Source organism: Aptenodytes forsteri, unplaced genomic scaffold (assembly GCF_000699145.1).
Source record: "Aptenodytes forsteri isolate BGI_AS27 unplaced genomic scaffold, ASM69914v1 Scaffold169, whole genome shotgun sequence".
Taxonomy (NCBI): Eukaryota; Metazoa; Chordata; class Aves; order Sphenisciformes; family Spheniscidae; genus Aptenodytes; species Aptenodytes forsteri.
This window is the reverse complement of record NW_008796115.1, coordinates 1,108,891-1,117,547: the sequence shown is the minus strand read 5'-3', so window position 1 is coordinate 1,117,547 and position 8,657 is coordinate 1,108,891. Positions and strand designations below refer to the sequence as shown.

General features: G+C 37.9%; 1 protein-coding gene across 2 annotated transcripts in view; it reads left to right on the top strand.

The window, feature by feature from the left end:
* The first annotated feature begins 332 nt into the window (after nucleotides 1-332).
* CDC42SE2 (CDC42 small effector 2) overlaps nucleotides 333-8,657 on the top strand; it is an 86,663-nt gene continuing 78,338 nt past the window's right edge. Inside the window, exon 1 of one of the 2 annotated variants that reach the window (XM_009287198.2) lies at nucleotides 333-392. The gene's annotated coding sequence lies outside the window, so the exon portion shown is untranslated. The remainder of the gene's footprint in view (nucleotides 393-8,657) is intronic. The other variant, XM_009287199.1, reaches the window with a different exon arrangement.

The window sequence follows — 8,657 nt, the reverse complement described above, 5'->3', positions numbered from 1 at the left end:
AGCAGCGGGGCCTGGGCTCGGCCTGTGCCGGGCACAGGGCGTGGTGGCGCGCCGGGGATGCCGCGGCGCCTCCCTCCCCGCGGGCCGCGGCCACCCGTGTTCCTGACCGCCGTGGGGAGCCCCGCACAGCGGTGTGAGGGGCAGAAGGCCTCTCCGGGGGGGGCGCTGGGGTGTAACAGCTATGACTTTGTTGTGCGTCCAGAGAGGTAAAGTATTTAACGCGGTTATTTGAAATGTGGCGCTCGTCTTCTGGGTTAAGCGTTTGGTTTTCAGGCCGTTATTCAGTGTGTGTAACCTTGTCCTCTTACCAAAATTATAAATCTTACTTTCACAGGCCAGGAGAACGTAAGATCCTGCGACTTTTAACTCTGAAGTTGGATGTGCATTAAACTGTAAGTCTTCTGATTTTGTTTTTGAACTTGGATGGATGAATGGAGTAATTATTTCACATTTGTGAGACAAAAACTTCAGAAGTAATTTAAATGAAACCCTAAGCAGACTTTTCCCGTGCCCATTGCAAATATATCCCTGCTGGACTGTGATAACTGGTTAAAAAAATAGAAAAGTAAAGAAAATCTGTAAAGCCTGGGGGGAGGGGTTGCCTTAAGCTCTTTTTTTAGGTGTTTTTTTGGTGATGGGTTTTATTTAATCCTCAAGGGCTGGCAGTCATCTTTTAAGCTTAAATCAATGTATAGGAAACACCTGTAAGTGTAATACTAGTATGTTTCCTTATATTTAACTGAAGTAATTAATATTAGATGGCGCTTTTTCCTCACTCATAAGGAATGTTTGATCAGATTACCTAAGCAAATTAATTGACTAATAATTAGCTCAGTGAAGGTACAGATACGTTTCTGAAAGTTGGTTTTTTTATGTTGTTGAAATATAGATGAAATTTTGAAAGGTGTAATAAAATACTAAATTTCTATTGTAATAATTTTTTTTTGAAGGGTGAAAAAGGGACTATTGTAGATGAAATTGTAGCAAGTGATCAAGCAAATGACTACAACCACTAATTAACTAAGTAGCAGCTCAAATAAGGAATGAGATAATTCACTGTATAAATTTTAGTATGTGTATACATTTAATTATGTGTCAGTAGCTGCATCATTGCTCTCTTAAATTTAATTTCTCCCATTAGCTTGGGTGAGAAGCTAGAATCTAGATATAGCTGTCTGGATAGCTAAAATTATTTTGCTAATGGGTAAAACTCTCTACACGCTTTCTGCTTTGAGGAAAGGCTGGTATCCTTTCCACAGCAGAGAATCAGTTAGTCTATGTTCAAGAAACTTCCTGGTGAAGTTTTTGTATACTTAGATCAAAGTTGTATAGATCAGAAATTACAGCGTACAGCGTGTATAAAACATTATAATGCATTTGTACACCAGAGGAATGAAGAACTCTGAAACTGTTGTTAGGTGCAGCTTGTCCAGAAATGTTACAGCTGTGTCATACATAATCTTTGATTTAAAGGCTGTTTTGCTGAAAAATAATTGACAATTTAATTACGCTGTCATATAACCAGACAAAATAAATTGTTCTGAAGCTTGCTAGTAATTCTGACCTTAAGAGGGTGTCAGAAGTTCTGTGGTGGCTTGCAGTGTGGTGGTCTGTGGGAAGTCTTGTGGACGTGGTGGCTTCTCATGATAGGGAAAAGGCAGTTAGAAATGTTTTGAACATCCCATCATACTTTCTGCTGTCCAAAAAATCAGTTGAGTTGATTTAGAAACAGGAAAGGGAGAAGAGAAATTGCGTGTGTGTTCCAAGTGACTTTTTAAATATTTTAGTGTGACTTTCTACCTAGATATCAGAGCTCTCATTGCAATGATAAAACATTAACCCTAGCGTAGTGTCAAGAAGTCAGATCATGTCCTGTGGAGGTATTACAGTAAACAAGAAGTGTTAAGTGTCTTGTTTCATATTTTTCCCGAACAGGAAGTGTAATTGACACTCTTACATTTCTAGAAGGAGTAATGGTTTGTGGTGGTGAAATAATGTTAATCAGCAGTTGCTGCTATAATTCATTGTTCACTGAGGAGGAGTCCATGTAACACCTGGTAAATTGAGCAAGTCCTTTAGAGCAGACTTGCACAAACCCTTTGGATATTTGTGCCAGACCTTTTGACCCTCAAAGGTGGGGTGTGAAGGGGTTTCTTTTTTTGTCTCTTCAGTAGGGATTTCTTGCTCGAATTACAATACGCTATTAGAAAAATACTTTTTCTTTACACCATTGTCATATAAATTACAAGGAAAACTTATTTCATTCTGTGGTATATGACTGAGATAGTAGTTTCTTGGAGTTCAAGAATTTTTTTCAAACTATTAAGAATAGTGTTGAGACATTCTCTTTGCTTAATGTGATTTATAGACCAACCTTTAGGCATAAAGCATAATGTGGAATTAAATTACTCAATGTAAAAAAAAAAAAAAGTTAAAGTACTTCTCTGAAGTACCTCTCTTGCAGGTCTTTTTATTTGTTTGTTTAATTTTTGGTGAACTTAGCTTGTTGTGGAGTGGCAAATTATATGTAAGCTTAGCATACCATATTGCTAAAGAAAATCTCTTGCCAGTCTGTTTTGCAAACTCTGTCATACTTCGTGTTAGCTCTACATGCAGAAACCCACTAGGTTCTGGTCAGTGTCACCGAGTGCTTGTATAGAATTAAAATATGACTAACTTTCACTTAATTTTGAGTGATACTTTGATTATTCAAATTAGCTTTCAGCAACTTAGTTGCAACTCTTGATTACACGTGACAACATGAGTCCAGGAACCGGATAGCAATTTATCATCAAATTCCTTACTGCAGCACATGTTTTTACTAGATACAGTTCTAGCTAATATTAAAGACTGTAGCTTTACATAAACATGCATCTGAATGACCCAGTTATCTTTGGTCACCACCTTACCTTTGGGTATCTCTTTCTTGCTGTATGCCTCTCTGTGTGCTCAGATAGAGAAAATGGGTGAAAACTAGTGTCGCCCTTCGTAGAGCCTTGTTATACCTTGCTGTGTTGTATTCATTAAAATGTATTTGCTAGTAACTACCATATCTGTTTATCTTGTGTCTCCTAATCTTAATATTGGCCTGTAAAGCAAATAACTGAGTCTTAAAAGAACTGAGGGTGTTGTGAAGGTTAGTCATTGTTTTGATACCTTAGAAGTCAGAGAAATGCTTTCTTATATATGCTGAAGGATTGTAGGGAATTGGCTGCTGTTTACTCCACAAATGTAGCCGGTACATGTATGTCTGTCTTCTAATGCAATTTTATCAGTCCTTAAAGTATACTTAGCAGGGTTAACAGGAAGGAGTTTTTTTTAATATTATAGCTGTCTTGCTGTATTACCGTTGCGTTAAAAGTACTGAAGCTAAGTGTGCATGATGATGTCTGCACAACTACATGATTATTTTTTTTCAAGAACAAATTTTTGAATAGATTAGATGGAGATGCATTAGAAAAGCAGGGACGTGGTGTTCCTTCCTGTAGCCAAGCCTGGGAGGAAAATAAAAGGGGGGTAGGGGAGGAGGAATGCTTCGCTGAAGGATGCTGATGCAGAGATGGGTGGGTTGGATTACTTTTTGTTTAAAAAAAGTCAGTAAATCTGAAGAGAGGCTTTTGAGTATTCACAGTCACTTAAAGGTTTCAGGATATTTTGATGAAGCAAGTCTGTCTTGCGTGATTAGTGTCTCTTGTTTTATTGTGTGACTAGTGATAATGTCAAGAAATAATGACAAATTCAAGGAACAAGCAACCTGAAACAAATGAAAGTGGGTAGGAGTGCAATCAAACAGCTGCACTGAACATGTTGAAGCGGGGGCTTCACATAGAGAGCCGTTTGAAGAGGAAGTTTAGCAGGGAGAAAGCTGGCTGTTGTTAACAAAGAGAGTGTAGGAAAGTTAGGCTGGTGAGTGTCCTCCTACAAGAGGGTCTGTTCTCAGTGCCTGTTACATGGCTAGGTAGCTCTGCTTGAGGACCCCTTTGGTCTCTTTCTAGTTCAACATTTTGTGTGTGGTTAGAAGTGGATGTGTGAAATGAAACCACTAGTCCAAGGGTAATTATTGTCCTAAGAGGAGCAGAAGTTTCTCTTGATTGCTTCTCCTCAACTCCAAGAGGAAGAGGAGCTCTCCTGCCTGTAATGAAGGCACAGTTAAGGGAGTGCAGACCTACTTCAGAGCACTCTTCCATCTTTGTCAGTGTCACATTAACAGAAGGGTTTAGGAGGGAGGTGTAAGGATGAAGACATAAGGTGTCAATGCAATCAGCAGCAGGTTTTGCAGGCTTCTTCCTGGAAACATGACTATACTGTATTAACTTCCTCTGATTTGGTTAGCTTTCTGTCCAGTCAGATTGGTAATATTTGTCATGAGATGTCAGAGGGAGAACTGATACCTTCTCTCTGAATGTGCAGTAGCGCATCGGAGTGGTACATCGGAGAAAGCAAGCTGCTGACAATTGCACTGCCTGAAGAGCTAGGAACTGCTGTTCAGCTTGCTTCAAAGTTATGGTTAAGGTATATTCAACAAGCGACTGCAAAGCATCTCTGTGGGTTATGTTCAGTGGATGGCTTGCTTATTTGGCTGATGTTGAAAGTATGGATCACAGTCTAGGCCAACATCTAATAATGTCAATGGTCTATTGGATTGCAGTTACCTAAGCACTTGATCTGATACTGTGGTTATTAGAAAACTGTAAGCTCAGTCCTTCACTGGACAGAGTTTGAATCCTCTCCCCACCATACATAAATTGTAGCAGAAGTGTCACGGCCCATGATGAGATTTGTTTGCACTGTATAAACCATTGCCTCTACGTTGGAGTAGAGGTGCTGGAGGAGAAATTGCAATTCATCTTTAGAACAGTAAAGGAGAAACTTTCATCTAAACCATAATGGGCTCCTAATGGTGGGAGAAGATTCACATGGTGAAGACCACTCCAATAATTTTTCACAGCAAAACAGTTACAGTACTTACAGTTGCACTTTAGGCAAGCAGGGGTAAAATATTGTACGTATCTCTAACCATTTAGGCTAAAACACAGAGAGCTTTTTTTTTATCAGTACATAAATCACAGTACAAGGGCAAAACAATGCATGAACCAAATAGCTGATTACAGACTGCATCTTTCTTTGCTGGTTATTTTGGTGTCTTGTGCTTTTTTACAAATTACTGTACAACTCAACATGGTTTTTTACTGACAGTACATGCCTTGAACTTTATCAGTTATTACACAGAGTTCAGAAATGTTTTCTTAGGAGAACGAACTTTCCACAGAATAGGAAGTGTGTTGTCACCAAAGCCTTCCCAATCAAAATCCCAATTGTCCTCACAGAAAAAAATGAGTGTGTCTGTCTTTTGAATGAAGTTGATAATTTCTGTCTTAAACTTAGTGCCTTTTCTGTTATAAAGTACAGGCTTGTCTTTGTATGGGCTTGATATACTTTTCCATCACTTCCTTTTTGGAAGGGGATCTTTTGTCATCTTTCTTGTATTCACCCACTGAACTTGGAGATCGACTGTTTAAATCTTGTGCAAAAATAGGACCTTCATAAATTGCAGTTGGTTCCCTCGTCAAAAGTCATACTAGTAAGTAAGAACAATTTTTCATTTGAGCTCAACTACCTATTTCCCTTCTGAACCCTTCAAGTGAGTGGTATCTTGCCCTGATTTTCCGTACTGAAGTCCTTTTCTAATAAGCTGAGTTTTATAAGGTTTGTTCTGCCTTGAGATAATAAAAAGAAATTAAAATTGGTGTAAGAAAGTAGTTTGAAATTGAGTAGTCCTGTTCACCTGAACTGTATAAACAGATTTTGAGGTATGATAGAAACTGTTTTCTTCAGCCAAAACTATGTGTAAGTATTTCAGAAGCAGGGGTTTACCTGTTTTATATTTGGTGGTGACATGTCCAAGAAGTCAATCTACAGTGCACTGAAAGAAAGGTTTAGAAATACCTGTTTTAAGTAACCTCTAATTTTTAAGGGGAGGGAGGAGGGAGCAGGGAGTGGTCTTCAAATAATTGCGTTAGTTTTGGTATTTCCTGCATTCCTTGCATCAAATAATCAGATTTTTTTTTTAATTGTCCTCAAGCATATGGGGGGAATAATTTGTGGAGGTCATGGAAGACTAAGTCAGTAGCTCTGGTGCATTCCTTTAGTTTCTTTCTCTTTTTTTTTTTTTTTTTTTTTTTGGTTGTCCTATCAAAAATTCATCTTACACAAATGTTTAGGTGATCTGCTCACAGTGGGAGCATATCACTGATCATGTCACTGGTATAGCCAGGGTTTGCTGAGTAATCAAGTCTTTTTATTTCAGTGTTGAAATAGTGACTTGTTCTGAAAGATAAATCTAGGTGTGTCCAGCTCTGTTATTTGATGCAATTGTAACTTGTTTTCTGCTAAGCTGTCTTGTAATGGGTAAAACCTTGTGATGCTCTGGAACAATGTTAGTTGTACTTAACACTGTATTGAGGTGAATTCAAAGGGGCAGTATGTCAGTACAGCCGCTCTATTGTGAAATGTGATGGACTGTAATGCAGTTTTTCCATGTGGACCATCCCCCAGGGTCCACCAGTGCCAAGCTTCCTGTGAGGGCTCTAAAGAAGAGCTTGTAAATCCCTGCACTGGCGCCTCTTCTTCACCCATGCATGATTGTTAAGTGATGCTTCCACTTACAGCAGGCCTTTCCCGGAAAGTCTGTAGGAGTCGTGAGGTACGCCTTTCAGTTTTAAGTGTTTCAAGTTAAACCCTGGCTATGATGAAGTCAGTGGTGAACCATTCATTGAGATCCTGAATCCATTACAATTGTGTCTGTGAAGAAAGTCAGCTGCATCTCTGCAAGAATGCATTTGCAAGGCTAATATTTGTCATTACCTGCAGGTAGCAGTTATGTTGAAGTCTTGTCCCTTGTATTTCTTCATTAGAATCATAATTGTGTTAGTTGTATCCCAAGGTGCTTGCAAACTGGTATATGTATTGTCCTCATACTTTAGAGATTGTGATGGATTTGTTTATTTAACCTATTTGGTTGGGGCACAAAGAACCAAGAATTGTCACCTTTGCTCCCAGTTCTGTGCCCTCTATGTAGTCAGGATATGTATGTATTCACAGTAAGATGACCCTCATTTCATAAGATTTTTTTTTTTTTATTTCTGTTGAAAATTATAATAAATAAAGGGAAACTGCATCAAGAGTGATCCCACTTGTGGGAAACTCACAACAGGTATAAATCTGTTATAGTCCAAACAAGTGTGCGTATTCACAGTAAGATGACCCTCATTTAATAAGATTTTTTTTTTTTAATTTCTGTTGAAAAATAAAATAAATAAAGGGAAACTGCATCAAGAGTGATCCCACTTGTGGGAAACTCACAACAGGTAAATCTGTTATGTGGGAAACTCACAACAGGTATAAATCTGTTATAGTCCAAACAAGTGTGCATTTTAGTGAAAAAGCATATAAATTAATAATTCATTTAAAGAAAATGTTGTTCTGAAAGTGACAGTTCCACAGATAGCTACTCAAATGTTGACAGAGATAATGGGCAATTCTAGATTATGCTTTTTATACTGAATGTATGCTATTTCTTTTCTCAAATCCTTAAACTTAGTTCCCTTTCTTTCAGGGACAGAAAGCATAATGTGAAAGCTTTGCTGCTTTGTTTCTAGTGGTTGAGGTTATATTAAGATATTTTTGTCAGTGTTCTTCTGTAAAGACAGCTTTATCAAACTATTTGTGGCTTATTGTCCCTTTAAATGTAACTTAATTTGTGTTTGCATCTATTCAAAGATGCTGAGGGCATTTCAAATACTGTACTGTTCCAAAATCCCAGGCAGCAAATTTTGCACATCACCATGGTAATATGTGTGTGTGGGAGGAAGGCTAAAGTCAGAATCTGCATTAACAGAATCTGTTAATATTGCATATGCTCAGTGCCACTAGCACTGCTTGTTCTTTGATGTAGATATGTTCTTTGCTTAATTAAAAACAAAGTAATATGATGCAGCTAATACTGCTTATAGTCTGATTTTTAATCAGATTTTTTTTCTGATTCTGAAACTAATCCACTGAAATAATCAGATATGTGGGTAATCATTGAGTCTTCCTTCTGTTTAGGAAATGGCATATAAGAATCTTGTAATCTAGCAAAGAAACTTCAAAACTTATTTGTTGCCTCTCTAAGAACTTATCGATAGGCTTAAAAGTCAGCGTTTTACAATTGGAGCTACATACCAAGGACACTTACTACTGATAGCTCATGTCCTCGTGATTTCTGCCAAGTCATTGTGAATGTTTAAGGTTCTTGTTTTTGGGTAAGCCTGTCTGGATGCTTTTGTACATGCAGTTGTTGCCTTAGACACAGAATTAGTTCTGAAGTGTAGTCAATGGTAGTTTAAATTAAAAAAAAAATAATTAAGAGGAGCTGTGTTCTCTTTTAGAGTGCTCAAACTGGTTCTTAATAATTACCCTTATTCAGTCAGTGCTGATGACAGATAAAGTTACAAATTCCTGTGAATTTATAGGAAGACTGGCTATTGCTTTGTATGGGGTACAGGAAAAGTTAAACCTGACATTTCTTGGCTCTTTACTACTGTAGTCTGAATAAACTGAAAAAAAAAATGGGAGACTTGAATGAAGGATTATTTATTTTCCCCATTACTATATTG